This window comes from Ailuropoda melanoleuca, chromosome 13 (assembly GCF_002007445.2).
Source record: "Ailuropoda melanoleuca isolate Jingjing chromosome 13, ASM200744v2, whole genome shotgun sequence".
Taxonomy (NCBI): domain Eukaryota; kingdom Metazoa; phylum Chordata; class Mammalia; order Carnivora; family Ursidae; genus Ailuropoda; species Ailuropoda melanoleuca.
In genome coordinates, this window is record NC_048230.1 from 6345941 (window position 1) to 6364164 (window position 18224).

The window sequence follows — 18224 nt, forward strand, 5'->3', positions numbered from 1 at the left end:
ACCCTCAGACCCCCAGCTCCAGCCCCGGCCCTGACCCACTTGGAACCTCGAGGTCTGGCCCTGGCCTCCCGGCTGGTGCCCTACACCTACATAGGCCATCCCGGCTGCCATGGGCCTCTTAGAGACATGTGCCAGAAGAAAAGAAGAAGAGCAGCTCCTCTGAGAAGCCAGCAGCTCAGACTTTGGGGAAGATAGCTGCTAGGGACAGACTTTCGATCCCTTTTCCCAGCTTATGACAGAAATGCCCTGTAGAGTAAAATCTCACATCTACATTGGAAGCTGGCAAGAATAATCCGTGCACCAAAAAGGACAAGGACCTTGCGCTAAATACAGAGCCTGTAAGGAATAAATTACGGAAGGATTTTCGGGACCGCCCCCCAAGCCACCTCGCCTAGGAGAGGCCCGGCTTCACAAAAATTAACAGCTCTCCAGAAGGGGGAAGAATAACCAGATTGAATCCTTGGGAAGCAGGGTGTAAAACCGCAGAATTTAGCCAAGAAGTGAGTCCCAGCTCCCCCCGCCCAGCGTTCTAAAGCACACTGTGAATCTGAGAGAATCATTTTCAAACATCATTACCTGGCAGCAGTCCCAACAGCGCCCATAAATATTTTTCTATTGACTTTTGTTTTAGTCTTTAACAGTATCCTATGAACTATTTCAATAAACAGTGCAAGGCAAAGGAAGAGAAGTTTCAGAGGGCAGAATAAATCTTTGAAATGTTAACATAAAGTCCCAGCCAACTCTGCCTTGGACTGCCAAGGGGGAGCACGGGGCTTTGAGGGAGACTCAGGCATGGACCCGGCATAGATGTGGCCACCTGGGCTCTGCCAGCATCTCCAGCAGGGTCGCCAAGCAGAGAGGGAAGGAAGGTTCCAGAATGAGAGGAGGAGGCCAGCTGGAGTGAGAGAAAGGGAGAGGAGGCCCAGCCAATCACAGAGTTGTAAGGTGCCTCTGAGACCCTCTGATTGCCCCCCCCCAACCCTGCGATATGGACTTAAGTGCTCAGACGGCGAAACCAGACTGCCTGGGTTCAAATCCTGGCTCCACCACTTCCTAGCTGTGCCCCCTCCTGACCTCAGCTTCTTTATATAACCTGAGGGTAAAAAATAGCATCTGCCCCATGGGGCCAATATCAGCATTAAATGAGACAATTCACTCAGAGTCACTTAGCACAGGGGGTGACGTGCTCAATAACTCATGCCTGCTGTGATTTTTACAGGCAGGGCGTTGGGGGCTCTGGAAAGTCCCAAGGATATCCCACAGGCCAGTCTCTCTCATTCTAAAATGTTTCTCAGTCCTCCCCGGGACACCCACGTCCTGGGAAAAAGGTTGTCGCGAAACACTAATCTGTTTACCACTGTGGACCGCGTAAGATGGGCAAGGAGAACTTGGACCGGGACAGTTCGTATAGCTCCTGGGAGGCTGGAATGTTCAGGAAACCGAGGCACGGATCAGCTGGGGGCTGGTGAAGGGGAGGACCACGCAGCAGGGCCCTGTGGTGGGAGGAGCACAGCTCTGGGACAGAACCCGGTTCCTGCTACTGCTTGTGTGGTCCCAGAGCACAGCACTTAACCTCTCCAGGTCTTGCTTCTCTCGTTCATGAAATGGACATGGTCATGCCATCGCCAGGATGACTGCAGAAGGCAACTACGACAGCAAAGAGTTACAGCCTGGCTTGAGACGTTGAGTGACTGAGTGAATGGTGCCCCCACCAAAGTCAGAAGATCCAGTGGGATCTCTAGCTCAGCTGAAACCTCAGCAAATCACTTCTGGGTACTGTCCCTAAAAGTGCTTTAATTATGACAGTAAATTGCCAAGCATCCTGCTTACTAAGCCTTCTTACACACTGGGCCTCACTGAAACCTGAGGCTCAGAGAGGTAAAGTGACTTGTCCAGGGTCACACAGAAAATAAGTGGCAAAGCAGATCAGAGGCTGGTTTTGCAACTCTGAATCCCCTGGCCGTTTGTCTCTGTGCCTGCCCCAGAGCCTGGGGTTCTGAGCCTGATGGGCAGGCCCACCCCACACCTTCCCTGGACCCTGGCATAGACAGCCCTGCCTGATGCCACCTATCAGCTCCTTCCCCTCTGGTGAGAGGACCCAGGACAATCTGCTGCCACCACCCCAGTGTCTGACATGGCAGGGCTGGGATTTGAGCCCTGGTCCATCTGAGACCTTCTGCAAATGCAAATGGGATAATACCTAGAAGCACTAAGCCAGTGCTAAGCCCCTATCAGTCCTGGATGGCAGTTAGCCTGGAAGCTCCTGGGGGCAGAGACCGTGTTTTCCATCCTATAACGCTGGTGATTCCAGATTGAGAAAAATACACGGTGTTTTAGGACTGGATGAAAGAGCAGAAATGGCCAGCAATCAGGAGGAGAACCAAGGGGGGATTGTACTCCAGAAATTAAGGGAGGAAAGTTGTCAGGGAAGAGTAGGTCATGGTGCATAATGTTGGCACCTGGAGGTGTGAGAACAGACAGCCCCACACTAGAGCGTCCCTAAAGGGTCAGAATCGAGAGGCCAATGGATCTGCAGTCGGAAAGCCAGGAGGCCATCGTGAGAGCAGTGTGTCTCTAGGGGATAAGATGGCAGAGGTCTGAGCGGCTGAATGGGCTGCTCCTTCCAGCCCAACAGGAGTAGCCAGCGTTATGAAGCAGGTGCCGCACGCTACCCACTGTTGAGCGTATTTTTATTCATCATTTCAGGAATTCTTCTCAATAATCCTATCAGATGTGCTACTGTACCCATCTTATACATGGTAAGATCAGAGAGGTCAAATAATTTCCCTAAAGTCACACAGCTAGGAAGGATGAGATCCAGGGGTTGAACATAGTTCTCTTGGATTTCTTAACCAAAATCTTCATTGATGCAGGGGAGAGGGACAGAGGAGAGGTGGCCGAGGCGGTGAGGACCCAGGATCCAGGCCACATGAGCTAAAAACACACCCCTTTCTTCTGGTTTCTGCCCATATGAGCCATTTAGTCTGAACCAAGGCTGGCTTTGAGTGCTTATAGTTTTACAGACTGAGGAACACATGTACCCCAATCCTGTTATAAGACTTTTTGGCCGTGTGGGCCCATTAAGAAGCTTCTGGAAGAGAATGGAATCCAGAATCCATTAGAGATGAAAACAACGCCCCCCCCCACTCCCAACACACACTCTTCACAGAAGTACAGTGCTCAAGCTTTCATCATCTCAACCGGTCCTCCAGCCAGCCTGGGGTGGACACACATGGACTCACCCCCATTTGCCAGATAGAAATACTGAAGCTCGAGGATTCTTGTCAGGGGTCAAAGTATCACAGCGCTAAACTGCTCTGCTCAGAGTAGATTTTAATCTCATTCTCACTGATCAACTCTGCCAAGAGACCCAGAAGAATGAGATCAGAGGGAAAGTCCGGGATGAGTCATTCTTGCTACATTCGTGGACTGACCACCTACTACTAGCAGATCCTGTTCCAGGCGGAGACTTAGAGACAGAAAGACAACAATCCCTGCCTTCAACCTGGGGAGACAGACAAGGACACGGCTCGTGACCCGTTCTCTGGTAAGTGCCGGGGACGCCCGGACCCTTGACGTGAGGACACTGCAATCAGACACTGCAAGCAGAGGACACTGCTGCCAGGGAAGGAAGGCTGCTGGCTCTCTGGGGTTCAGCCCTGAACGTTGAGTGGCCTCTTCTCCATCCTGGTGGTCACCTCCCTCAGGGCAGCTAGACACCTGTCAACCCAGACAGCCCAGCTCAGTAGCCCCTCTGCGGTCTCCCTGCTCCCCAGCAAGCCCTGGCCACTCACTGCTTTGGGGAACATCCTAGACCCAGCATGAGTCCAATTCAAGACAGTCCCGTCCCTGCCACCCACTCTGCGTGACCTGGAACCACTCTATTACACCCCTGGGCCTTGATTTCCTCATCGGTCCACCACAGTCCGGCGCACCCCACAAAGCTGCCAGGAGAATGAAATGGGATCCACGGGTCCACGGATGTGCATTTTAGGCTGTAGGTGACTTTACAAAGAGCAGGGGGCTTCTCTAGGGCTACTGATGAACCCCCACAGTTGAGGTTCAAGACCGTGGTCTCCCGGCTCCAAAGGCAGCGGATGAGTTAATTCTTAAGCTCTTAAGCCCTCGGGGGAGCAGAGACAGAGCAAAGGGCAGGTCTGGAGGCCTCTTTTGGAAATGACAAGATCCATTTAGCAATCAATTAGCACTGTCCCCAGGCTCCGGGCCTGCACGCTCGGCAGGAAGAATGCGCCACACCGCGCTGATTAGAAACAGATGCCCTGGCGAGCGGAGCTGGCCGGCGGGGCCGGAATTCCTGGGCACCCAGCTCCGGGCGGGAGACGGGGTTCATCGTTACATTCTGGGCCCCGGCATGCAGAGGGAGGCCAAGGAGACCAAGCTAAGAGAGCAGGCTGCCTGGAGAATGTGTACCTGTGAGGGGGTTCAGGGGCGGGAGGGGAAAGAAGGTTGACTCTGTCAGGAGTAATCGGGGATAAAAGTAGTTCGGCCAAATACAGAATAGGGCTTTTGCCCAAGAGAGGCTGATGCCAGTTGTGACACGGCTGATGGGCGAGGAAGTACGGCAAGAGGCCCAGCTTTCTGGTGCCTTCAAAAATAACCTGTGGCCGCCAATCTCCTTTATTGAGCTCTGCAAATAAGCCCTTTGCATGCTCTCTCCTTTATTTGTCATTTATGCTATCTCCGTTATTTATCATTCTGTCCTGCTATTGTGTCCATTTTGCAGATGAGAAAACTGAGGCACAAAGAGGTTTCACAAATTACCCAGGAAGGACAGCAGACAAGTGGATCCAGCTCTTTAACCCAGCTGAGAGGCCCCTCCCCTGGCCCTGATGGGGAGGAGTCCTCTACTTGCCACTTTTTTCTCCTCCCTTAACAATCAGAAGGGGAACTTTGAGCTCCTCTTCTCCAGGCTTGCAGCCCTGCTGGGAAGCTCACGGCAGCGTTCCTACCACACCCTCCCTGGGATGAAGGGCTCACCACCTCCCCCAGGCTGTTGACTCTAAGCTTGGACGGTTTACCAGGCTGGCTACTCTTTCTTCTATTCAGCCAAGAGGTGGGTCCCTGCAAGTATGTGTCTTCCCCCAGCAACGCTGTTTCTGTCCTCTGAATCCATTCAGGTGTCAAATTCCTTTTCCCTGTGACCAGTTCAGGGCACGACCACGACCCCGCCCTTATTTTTCTAAGCTATGTCGCCTCTGTGACAGCTGTTCACCACACCATCAGCCAGGCAGCTCCCACATCACCCCGCACACCCTCCCCGGACCCCCTGCCAGCCCATCCACATCACTGGGGGCCTAGATGTGCACATGGGGTCAGCCAGGTCTCCCTCCTTCCCGCCACACAAAAAGGAATACTCTAAAATATTATTTTAATACAGTTCTTTTGCCATTATAAGAGTGATGCACGCTCACCATAGGAGATACAAAAAAATGCAGCGAGCAGAGTAAAACTCCCTCCACAGAGAGAAAAATCACCCATTGTTCCACTCCAGCCTTCTTTGCTCTGCTTAGTATTTGCCTAGCTTCCTCTACTCCGGATCTACCAATGTGTCCTGCAGTTTCACTCACCCTCGTGACATCAGCAGGCCGCTGTGTTATTAGAAAGTCTATGAAAATGTCATTTGTAATGATCCCATAATAGTCTGTAAAATATATGCTTTTTCTCTTATTTGGGGCATTGCTATAAATGCACGCCTCCGATGATTCCTTATTACAGAACCTCAGTTTTTTTCGAGGTCTCCACAAGATGTCACCTACATACTAGGGTATAGGGTCCTTGATTCTAAACTCCCGGCAATCATGTCAAGCCTCCCCCACCCCCATGTTTGCATGTTTGCATTATCCGGCCTGAGCAGAGAATACCACTAACGCACAGAGGTAGTGTTAAGCCCTATGCCCTTTTTAGTAACTTGCTTGATTTTATAACCTCGTATCACAGCCGGAGAGGCCCTTAAAGATCAACCGCTCAAATTTTGGATGTTAAAACTGAGTTCAGAGAGGGCAAGTGAGTTGCCCAAGGTCACACAGGGGTGGTGGTCACCCAGGAACTGAGGGCCCCTGGCTCTGTGCTTAGGGCTCTCTCCACAGGAATGAATGCAGTTCCCAGACAGCCAGGGAAGACTCAAGTTAGGGCAAGGTTTGTTATTATTTGGTCTCAAGAAGAATAAATCAAGACATTTTTTAGCTAAAGCCACTGGCCTCTTACCAAGAGTTCAGATTTAACCAGGGGGATGAAAGGGAGAGAAAAGAAATCAACAATGGCATATATCCACAGATAAAGTGACTTGGGAGCACGCAAGACATTTCCATTTTCCTTGTTGGCCACCCTCTCTCTCCATCTTCCCCTCTTCCTCTCCCACAATCTCAGCCACCACCAAGAACCATTCTGGAATCATGAGACTCAGAGCTTTTAGGCTAAGATACTGAGGTCCTGAACCCTGGAGAAGTGCATGAGCTGGCGGGACCACACCCACCAATAAAATAAGATCCAGCAGACAGGAATAGGGAACTTCTTAGGTCTTCTAATTGCAGGGATGGGTTAATTTGTGGGAAACGTAAATGTGCGCATGAATGATACCAGCTAGAAATGATACTTTCGCCAGCACTGAATTTCCAGAGACATGTAAGTCACGTCACAGCTCTGGTCTCCCGGTCCTCATCTGTAAAATGTATCCTTCCAATCCATGCTACAAACATTTCTTAAGTGCCTGCTGTGTGCCAGGCTCTGTGCTGGGCACTAAGAGAAGGCCAAGAAGATCTCAATGACCAGGAGAAACAAAGAAAGAACAGAAGAAGGGAATATTTATTTAATACCTTTTCCCCCAGGCATTAGGATAGGCGAAATGGACACACTGATGAACAAAAATGCATAGTGAGGCTTATGGTTTTAGATTTATGACCTACTAGACAACCTGAAAGCCCTCCCACTAATAAACACTTAGGAATTCTGGATGAAAATAAGAGACATCCCGGGGCGCCTGGGTGGCACAGCGGTTAAGCATCTGCCTTCGGCTCAGGGCGTGATCCCGGCGTTATGGGATCGAGCCCCACATCAGGCTCCTCTGCTGTGAGCCTGCTTCTTCCTCTCCCACTCCCTCTGCTTGTGTTCCCCCTCTCGCTGGCTGTCTCTATCTCTGTCAAATAAATAAATAAAATCTTTTTTAAAAAAAATAAGAGACATCCTTTTTTAAATAAGCAGAACTAAGTTCTCGAGTAAGTAAGGAAACCTGTAGCGGCCAGAAGTTGAGATGGGACTAAATAAGGCATGTTAGGTATTAGGTGATGCTCTAATTGCCATCCTGAGTGCTCGGTACATCGTTCTTAGGTGTGTGTCTTAAATACCCTTCTAGGTGTGATGCACAATAAAAGCAAACACGCATAAGGTTGAAACAAGTACCAGCCACAAAAATGGTCCATTACACATAATATCTGGTGTGTTCTGGTAGTAGCCATGGTAGCTTTAAAGGGTACTGACAGGTCAAACAGGTTGAGAAAAAGGACATAATGGTTCTGTTTATTAACTTGTTTCTTAAGATACAATTTTATTTTTATTTGCATATTTTTAAGTAGGCTCCATGCCCAGTGTGGAACCCAACGCAGGGCTTGAGCTCATGACCCTGAGATCAAGATCTGAGCTGAAATCAAGAGTCAGATGCTCAACCGACTGAGCCAACCCAGGGCCCCAAGATACAATTTTAATTTAAAGGTTTTTAATGTAGATTTGTTTTAAAAACAAAAAGAGAAAGAGAGAAGATGATTAAACATTCTCTAGAACTGATGAATCTTCAGATACAGGAAGCACAATGAATCCTCAGAAAGGTAAGCAAAACTGAAACCACACATGTATACATTACAGTTGGGGGACCACATAATTTGTCATTCTAACAAGGCTACCTTTGAGAATGAGAGAGGCACTATTAATAATCATGCAAGGGTAACAGCTATTAGCCAGGACTGGCCGGGACAAACCAAAACACATCCTTATCCTGGGGACACTGCAACCAAATACAAACTGCTTAAAAAGGGAACGCAACTGGCAACACACTTTCCAACAGCAACAACAGATACCTGGAGACAATGTGAAAATATCTTCAAATTACTCATTGAAAATAAAGGTCAACCTAGAATTCTACGCCCAGCTAGATGTTGGGGGGGGGAACCCTACTTTTGTTCCAACTAAGACTAAGAGAGTTTACCTAACGTACTTGTGCTGAAAGTGAGAGGCAATGAAGAGTGGTGAGCAAAGGAATTGGTAAAGTCTCAGATTAGTCTAAATAAACCATGGCAAACAACATTAATTATTATCATGAATAATGTGAGGATATTAAAATAAGGTATCATCGGGGCGCCTGGGTGGCACAGCGGTTGAGCGTCTGCCTTCGGCTCAGGGCGTGATCCCGGCGTTGTGGGATCGAGCCCCACATCAGGCTCCTTCACTAGGAGCCTGCTTCTTCCTCTCCCACTCCCCCTGCTTGTGTTCCCTCTCTCTCTGGCTGTCTCTATCTCTGTCGAATGGATAAATAAAATCTTTAAAAAAAAAAAAAAGAATAAAAAATAAAATAAGGTATCATCAAAAAACTAGCAAACAGTACAGGATGCTAGGACGGAAGTGATGATCATAGAAAGGATCAAATGGTTTGGGAAGAATACGGAGAGACTGATTGTTACCTTGGGAGGTGAAGTGTATACATGAAATTTTAAGTGTAACCTCTAAAAAAAGAAAGAAACAGAACGCATAGCTTCCAAACTAGTATAGAGAAAAGTGAAAAAAGAACCAACTAGATTGATCCAAATGAGATAGGAAGTGGAAAGGGGGGAAAGGAAAAGCCAAGAACCTAGGACGAACAAAATAAGACAATATAAATAAGCCCATCTATCATACATGTTAGCCAAAATAAGAAAATCATTACAAAAATATCAGTAACCACAGTACATTTTAAAATACCAGATTATTCACTCAGGAGATAGAGATTCTCTGAGTAGATTAAGGACAAAAGCTGGAAATATGCTGTTTACAAAAGACACTTAAAACACAAGGACTCAGAGACATTGGAAATTTTTTTTAAATGATAAACAATGAACTAGGCAAATATTAATCAAAAGAAAGCTGGTGCAGTCAACAAATACCTGACAAACTATACTTTAAGGCCAAAGCATTATTAGAAATAAAGACAGTTATTATATAATAGTTAAAGAAAAATTTCATCAGAAAGGTAGAAGGTTTCTGAACATATGCGCATCTAGGTAATAGAGTCTCAGAATATATAAAGCAAAAATTGACAGAATTACAAGAAGAAATTTAAAGTCTATAATCATAGTGGGAGAATTTAGCACATTTCTTAGAAATTGAAATATCAAGGAGGAGAAAAAAACAACTTAGGCTTTAGAAGACTTTAACAACACATTAAGTTTAATCTAATAACATAAAGTAGAATTCTAAAACCAACAGCTAGAGAATACACATTATTAAAGCATCTGTGAAGATTTTCAAAATTGATCGTGTGCCATACTACAAAGAAAATGAAGAACCTATCATACAGACTACATTCTCTTATCACAACACAATTAAATTCTAAATCAGTAACATAATACAGCTTTCAAAGTCCAATATGTTTGGGAAATGCAAAAACACAGCTCTATCCAACAAGTGGATCAAAGACAAAATCAAAATGCAAAATAAAAAATATTTACCAGGGGCACCTGGGGGGCTCAGTCCATTAAGCATCTGACTCTTGATTTCAGCTCAGGTCATGATCTCAGGATTGTGAGATCAAGCCCCTCATCAGGCTCCACACTGGGCATGAAACCTGCTTAAGATTCTCTCTCTCCCTCCCTCTCCCTTCACCCCTCCTCCCTTTCTCTCTCTTAAAAAAAAAAATTACAACCTGACATACCAATCCTAAAGTTTATGTGGAAGAACAAGGACAATAAATAAACAAGCAGATTTTGGAGAACAAAGTAAGATGACTTATCCTACCAGATAGCCAGACATTTTACGAATTACAGTAATTAGTACAGGATGGTATTGGCATAGGGATAGAAAAATAAACCAATGGCACAGAATGGAGCCCAGAAACAAGTCTGGGTTCTTGTGGAAACCTCATATACGACGGAGCATTGCAATAGGGCGAGGAGGTGATGCTCTAGGCAATAGTAGTGTTGGCAATATTAGTTACCCAAATGGGGGAAAAATAGATTCTTGTCTCACACAGTTGATAAAAATCAATTTCAGGTGAATTAAAACTCCAAATGTGAAATGCAAAGTTTAAAACCTCCAGATGGGAAGTGAAGAAAATCTGCATGACCTCAGAAAAAGATTTCTTAAAGCAAGCATAAACCATAAGGGAAAAGATTATTAAAATCTGATGACAGATAATGCCCTTAACAGAATTAAAAAATGAACACAGGATTTCTTATAAAATCAAACACAAACATTCCCTATGGCTTCAGCAATTCCACTCTGAGGTGTTTAACCAAGAGAAATGAAAACATATGTGCACAAAAAGACAGATAAAGAATATTGATGGCCATTTTACTCATAGTAGTCAAAAGCTGAAACCACCTCAGTGTCTATCAACGGGACACTAGGTAAACCTATTCTAGTACATTCATACAATGGAAATCTATTCAGCAATAAAAAGAAATCTATGAAAGATGGATGAATCTTAAGAACATTATGTTAGGCAAAAGAAGCCAGACACGCAGTATGATTTCATTTATATTAAATTCTAAATCAGACAAAATTAATATATGGTAAAAGAAGTACAAACAGGGGTTGCCTCAGAAGGAGCACAAAGGATCTTACTGGGGAGACAGAAATGCTCTATACCATGATAGAGGAGTGGGTTACATGGCTATATGCATTTGTCAAAATCTATCAAACTGTCCCATTTACAATCACACCAAAAATAATAAAATGCCTACGATAAACTTAACCAAGGTGGTGAAAGACCTATACTTTGAAAACTATAAAACACTGATGAAAGAAATTGAAGATGGGGGCACCTGGGTGGCTCAATCAGTTGAGTGTTTGCCTTCGGATCAGGTCATGATCTCAGGGTCCTGGGATCAAGCCCCAGATCGGGATCCCTGCTTGGTGGGGAGTCTGCTTCTCCCTCTGCCCCTCCCGCTGCTTGCGCACACTCGCTCTCTCTAACAGATAAATAAAATCTTTAAATATATTTTTTTAAAAAAAGAAAGAAAAGAAATTGAAGATGGCACAAACAAATGGAAAGATATTTCATGCTCATGGATTGGGAGAACAAATATTGTTAAAATGTCCACACTACCCAAAATAATCTGCATATTTAATGTAATCCCTCTCAAAATACCAAAAGCACTTCTCACAGAACTAGAACAAATAATTCTAAAATTTGTACGGAACCACAAAAGACCCAGAATAGCAGAAGTAACCTTGAAAAGAACAGACTGCTGGAAAGATGGTGGAGTGGGAAGACCCGGTGCTCACCTCATCCCACAGGTGCACCTACATAACACCCCCATCAGCATAAATAATCCAGAGCATGACCCGAACACTGGCAGAACAGACTCTCCACAGCTAAACATAGAGAAGAGGCCACATGGAAGAAGGTAGAAAGGGCAGAGTCGAGGTGGGGTGCTAAAAGAACTCGTGGGGGATCAGAGAGGGAGGGAGCCACAGGTGCGGAGAGGGGAAAGAAACAGACCCTCACATCAGGGAAGCCCAAGCGGGGAAGATGAATCCCCATAACATTAGGCTTTGAAAACCAGAGGGGCTGAATTTTGTAAGTTCTTACAACCAATGAGACTTAAAACCTGGAATTTTAAAAATCAGTGGGTTGGTTTGTGGAGAGCCAGGAGGGTGAGAGGAAGACAACCAGCAGTTTGAAAAATGCCTGGGGCATTTGTTGTTTACTTACCTCAGAGCATGTCCCAAAGGGATGGAGATTGGTGGGGGAGTCCTCCAGGAACAAAGGAACTGGTAGGTGCCATTTCTCTCCCCTGTCCCCCAGCCTAGACACCCAGCCACTTACGGGAACCAGTGTGGCAATGATACAGGCTACCTAACTTGCTTGTATTGCCACCTCACTCCCACTCTCCCACCCACCTCCAGCTGTGCTTCCGTAGATCCAACCCTCCAAACTGGCCCACCTCAGTCCAGTGCTGCAGGGCCCCTCCTGCAGGGGACCAACAGCACACAAACCTTGCTGACCCTGCCCCTCCAGTCCTTGTGCACATTGTGGATCCCACCCCTGTCAATACCCTCTTGGCCAGAGCCCATCCAAAGAAGTACCACAAGCCAGGCAGTTTGCAAGCAGCCTGGACAGGGGCCAGCACCACTCCAAAGTGACTCCTTCCCCTGGGGACGGGGGAAGATAACCACACACACCAGTCAGACTGCAGCCCCAGCAGTGGGCTAGGAGCAGACAGTGGGTCTGACTGTAGGACCCGCTCACCAACAAAACTTCTCAGGGACAACATAGGGAAAGTGCCCTGCTGTTTGGTGCTATTTCATCTCTGGCAAACTCCTGGTCTGACTCAACTCAAGCCCTAGGCAGCCCCAGACTGGCCCACTAACCACACAGAGATCAGATCCTGCCCAGAACAGGCAAAGAGAGACATTGCAGATGACCGGACTAAAGGCAAACACAGCTCAGCCACAACAGTTGGGTCCAGGCAACACACATAGGAGACCCTCCCCAGAAGCACCATTTTCTGGTGAAAAGGAGACATCGTACTGAGGGGCTGTATAGGACCTCTTTTTCACAAGGCCACTACTTTCAAGAGCAAGAGATGTCACTGACTTTCCTAACACACTCAAACAGACAGAGTTAAACAAAATGAGGAGACAGAGGAATATGTCCCAAATGAAAGAACAACAAACTCATAGCAAGACACCAAAGCAAAATGGAGATAAGTAATATGCCATGATAATGATCACAAAGATACTCACTGGACTGAGAAAAGAGTGGAGGACATCAGTGAGACCCCTAATACAGAGATAAAAAAGAACCTATCAGAGATGAACACCACAATATATGAAATTTAAAATACACTAGATGGAATACAAAGTAGACAAGAGGCAACAGAACAATGGATCAGCAATCTGGAGTCCAGAGTAATGGAAAGCAATCAAGCTGAGCCGATGAGAGGGGGAAAAAATATGCAAAATGAGAATAGACTTAGGGAACTCAGTGACTCCATCAAGCATAATAACATTCACATTATAGGGATCCCAGAAGGGGAAGAGAGAGGAAAGGGTGCAGAAAATTTATTTGAAGAAAAAATAGCTGAAAACTCCCTGAATCTGGGGGAGGAAACAAAAATCCATATCCAGGAGGCACAGAGATCCTCCAATAAAATCACCTCAAAGAGGTCCATGCCAAGACACATAGTAATTAAAATGGCAAAAAGCAGTGATAAAGAGAGAATTTTAAAAGCAGCAAGAGAAAAGAAAGCAATTACATACAAAGGAAACCCCACAAGGCTATCAGCTGATTTTTCAGCAGCAACTTTGCAGACCGGAGAAAGTGGCCTGATATATTCAAAAAGCACTGAAAAGAGAAACAATCTGCAGCCAAGAATACTCTGACTGGCAAGATTATCATTCAGAATAGAAGGAGAGATAGAGTTTCCCAGACAAACCGAAGTTAAAGGAATTCATGACCACTAAACCAGGAACAAAACCAGCTGCTTTCCCATCACACACGGTGCCACTGGCCTGTTGGTCCCAAATCCACAGCCCAGCCACCCTTGTGCCTGGGTCATTGTGCACTGCCCACTGCCTGCTCAACACCAAGTCAACACACCTTCACCTCAGATCAACAAGGACTCAACTGAGACTCTCTCACTCCAATTTCAGCCACTGTGCTCAAATGTGTGCACAAAATCGGGCATAACTATAACAGCAGAATGAAGCAACCCAAATGACCACATGAATTCTGTGGAATACGTAGCAGATAAAAGGAGTATACCAGGCTGGGAACATCTCCAGCAAGTACATCGAAGAACAATACATACAGCATGATTCCAGTTACTAAAAGAATCAAACCGCCATCCCAAAAAAGAAAAAGAAGAGCAAAGCAGGAGGTATCACAGATTTCAAGATATACTACAAAGCTGTAATAATCAAAACAGTGTGGTACTGGCACAAAAATAGACACATAGATCAGTGGGAAAAAATAGAGAGCAAGAAATAACCCCATGATTATATATGGTTAATTAATGTTTGACAAAGGAGGCAAGAATATGCAATGAGGAAAAAAATCTCTTCAACAACTGTGGTTGGGAAAACTGGACAGCTCCATGCCAAAAAAAAAAAAAAAAAAAAAAAAATGAGCCATTNTACTGAGCCATTTTCTCACACCATACACAAAAACAATCTCAATCAAAGTGGATTAAGGATCTAAATGTGAAACCTGAATCCTAAAAATCCTAGGAGAGAACACAGACAGCAATTTCTCTAACATCAGCGATAGCAACATTTTTCTAGATATGTCTCCTAAGGCAAGGGGAACAAAAGCAAAAACAAACTATTGGGACTACATCAAAATAAAAAGCTTCTGCATGGTGAAGGGAACAATCAACAAAACTAAAAGGCAACCTACTAAATCTGAGAAGATATTTATAAATGACATATCCGATAAAGGCTTAGTATCCAAAATATATAAAGAACTTGTAAAACTCAACACCCAAAAAACAAATATTCCAATTTAAAAATGAGCCTGGGTAGCTCAGTAGGTTAAGCATCCAACTCTTGATTTTGACTCAGGTCATGATCTCAGAATTGTGATACTGAGTCCCCCATCGGGCTCTGCTCTGGGCATGGAGCCTGCTTAAGATTCTCTCTCTCCCTCTCCCTCTGCCCCTTCCCCCTTTCTCTCTATAAAGAAACAAGTAAAATAAAATAGGCAGGGGACATGAACAGACACTTCTCCAAAGAAGACATCCAGATGGCCAACAGACACGTGAAAAGATTCTCAATATCATTCACCATCAGGGAAATGCAAATCGAAACCACAATGAGATACCACCTCACACCTGTCAGAATGGCTAAAAGCAACAACACAAGAAACAAAAGTGCTGGTGAGGATGTGGTAAGAAGTGCACTATTGGTGGGAGTCAAACTGGTACAATCAGTGTGGAAAACAATATGGAGTTCCCTCAAAAAGTTAAAAATAGAATTACTATATGATCCAGTAATTATACTACTGGGTATATACCCCCCAAAAAGAAAACTCTAATTCAAAAGGTTATATGCATCCTTATGCTTGTTCCAGCATTATTTACAACAGCCAAATTACAGAAAGAGTCCAAGTGTCTATCGATGGACGAATAGACAAAGAAGATATATGTATAAATAGAATATTATTCATCCATAAAAAAAGCATGAAATCTTGCTATTTGCAACAAGATGGATGGACCTGAGGGTATAATGCTAAGCAAAATGAGTCAGGGAAAGACAAATTCCATATGATTTCACTCACATGCGGAATTTAAGAAATAAAACAAATGAACAAAGGAAAAAAAAAAAGACAAACGAAGATACAAACTTAACTATAGAAAACAACCTGATGGTTACCAGAGGGGAAGTGGATGGGGGGGATGGGTGAAATAGGTGATGGGGGTAAAGGGCCTTTTATGATGAGCACTGAGTAATATATAGAATTGTTAAATCACAATAGTGTACACCTGAAACTAATATAACACTGTATGTTGATTATACTGGAATTAAAATTTTTTTAAAAAGAATGAAATCTTGCCATTTGCAATGACATGGATAGAGCTAGAGTGTATAATGCTAAGTGAAATAAATTAGTCAGAGAAAGACAAATAGCATATGAAATCACTCACACATGGAATTTAAGAAACAAAACAAACGAACAAAGAAAAAAAGAGACCAAAAAAAGACTCTTAACTATAGAGAACAAACTGATGGTTACCAGAGGGGAGGTGGCGGGGGGATGGTCGAAATAGGTGAAGGGGATGAAGAGTACACTCAAAAGAGTTGGATGCTTAATCGGCTGAGCCACCCAAGCACCCCAAGAGTACTTATCTTGATAAGCACCAAGTAATGTATAGAATTATAGAGTCACTGTATTGTATACTCCAAACCACTGTATGTTAGTTCTACTGGAATTAAAATTCTAAAAAATAAGACAAAACAAAACAAAAGTCTATCAAACTGCAGCAATTAAGATTTGTGCATTTTGGGGCGCCTGCGTGGCACAGCGGTTAAGCGTCTGCCTTCGGCTCAGGGCATGATCCCTGCGTTATGGGATCGAGCCCCACATCGGGCTCCTCCGCTATGAGCCTGCTTCTTCCTCTCCCACTCCCCCTCCTTGTGTTCCCTCTCTCGCTGGCTGTCTCTATCTCTGTCGAATAAATAAATAAAATCTTAAAAAAAAAAAAAAAGATTTGTGCATTTCGCTGTATTTAAAAAACAAAACAAAACAAGATTCCCAAGCCCCACTCCCCGCCAAGAAAAGACAAACTAGATCTGGGAGAAGATAATTGCCCGCCAAGAGATTCATGTCCGAAATCTATAAAAAACCACCGCAAATCGGTTCTGGAGGGAAACCACCAAATATAATAGACAAACAGGCAATTCACTGAGGGGAATACCTTTGAAAATATGCTCAACACCATCGGCAGTCAGGAAAATAACAAGGTATCACGTCCTAGCCGCGGGAGGCACCGTTTTCAAAGTCTGAGCCTCCTGAGCCCTGGTGTGAATGTGGAGCAGCTGACATTTGGGTAACCCCGGCGGGGACGCGGACAGGCAACATCTAGGAAACGTACAGATGCACATACCTCGTGACCCAGCAATCCCGGGCAGGTGTGCTCCTGGCCGTCCTCAGCTGGGCGGGCGTTTGCATTCCTCATGTGTGGACGGGGGAGTCCTCACGTCAACACTGTGTGGAAAGGGACAAAAAGGAGAAAGAGAGCAGGCAGGTGAGCAAAGGCAAACTAAATGTAGGTCCCCTCTATCAACAGGAAGACGGATAAAGTATGGCGTGTGGACAACAGAACAACAATCATTAGCGGAAATGAATGAATTTCAGGGTATACATCGTGTCAGAACGAAACGGTAAGCCAAAAAAAAAAAAAGGGAGAAAAAAGCAGATCACAGAAAAACACAAACTGTACTTTTCCATTTACACAAAGATTTTTTTTAAAGATTTTATTTATTTATTTGAAAGAGAATAAGCAGGGCGAGGGGCAGAGGGAGAAGTGGGCTCCCCACTGAGCAGGGAGCCCAATGTGGGGCTCGATCCCAGGACCCTGAGATCATGACCTGAGCTGAAGGCAGACACTTAACCGACTAAGCCACACAGGCGCCCCTCCATTTATATAAAGTTCTAAAAAACAGCACAAGTAAACAACTTAATGTGTACAGAAACAAATATATTGGGTATACGTATAAAGAAAAGCAAGAAAATCACACACACAATTCAGGGAAATGGTTACTACGGCTGAGGGAGGGCGGCGGATGCCAGGAGGTGGGCTTCTGAGGAGGCTTGAAAAGTACTGGTTATATTTTTTCTCTTAAACTGGGTATTGGGTACACAACTTAGCGGCCTTCAGTCATGACTATCATCTATCTTTTAAAAAGCACCTGAGGCCAATATGGCGGGTGTGAGACTGGACAAAGCTGGGCATTGGGCACACAGCTGTTCGTTAGTCTCTCAAAATATTTAATAGTAAATGGTTCAGTCGGTGAAGCGTCTGCCTTCAGCTCAGGTCATGATCCCAGGGTCCTGGGGTGGAGTCCTGCATGGGGCTCCCTGCTCAGGGTGGAGCCTGCTTCTCCCTCTGCCTGCCTCTCCCTCTGCTTGTACGCTCGCGCGCGCTCGCTCTCTCTCTCTCTCTCTGTCAAATAAACAAATAAAACATAAGGCTCTCTCTGTTCTTGCCTCGATTCCAGTCTGGTGGAGCAAACAGGAATTAATCAGATACTAACGGCGATGTGTCAGACAACGCCCTTCCTTGTTAAATACAGAACTACTAAGCTAAGTGCTCTAAAGACAGGGAGTCCCTCTCAGGGAGCATGAAATAAAGGGATTTGACCCAGACTGGAGTGTCAAGTGGGTCATCCGAGTGGAAGTGGGGGCCAGGGCAGGAGGCAGACACTCAGACAGAGGGGTCAGTGCAGGGGTGAGTCCCGAGGAAGACACTAAACCTGCTGGGAGGGGAAGGGCTGGTTCCAGAAGCCTGCCTGCTGGA

The 18224-nt window shown here is 45.3% G+C and overlaps 1 long non-coding RNA gene across 1 annotated transcript in view; it reads right to left on the minus strand.

Annotated features, from left to right (window-relative positions):
- Positions 1-16903, minus strand: part of LOC109490224 — a 92648-nt gene extending 75745 nt beyond the window's left edge. The window contains exon 1 of the long non-coding RNA XR_004619655.1: positions 16812-16903. This is a non-coding gene — a long non-coding RNA (uncharacterized LOC109490224). The remainder of the gene's footprint in view (positions 1-16811) is intronic.
- Positions 16904-18224: the final 1321 nt, after the last annotated feature.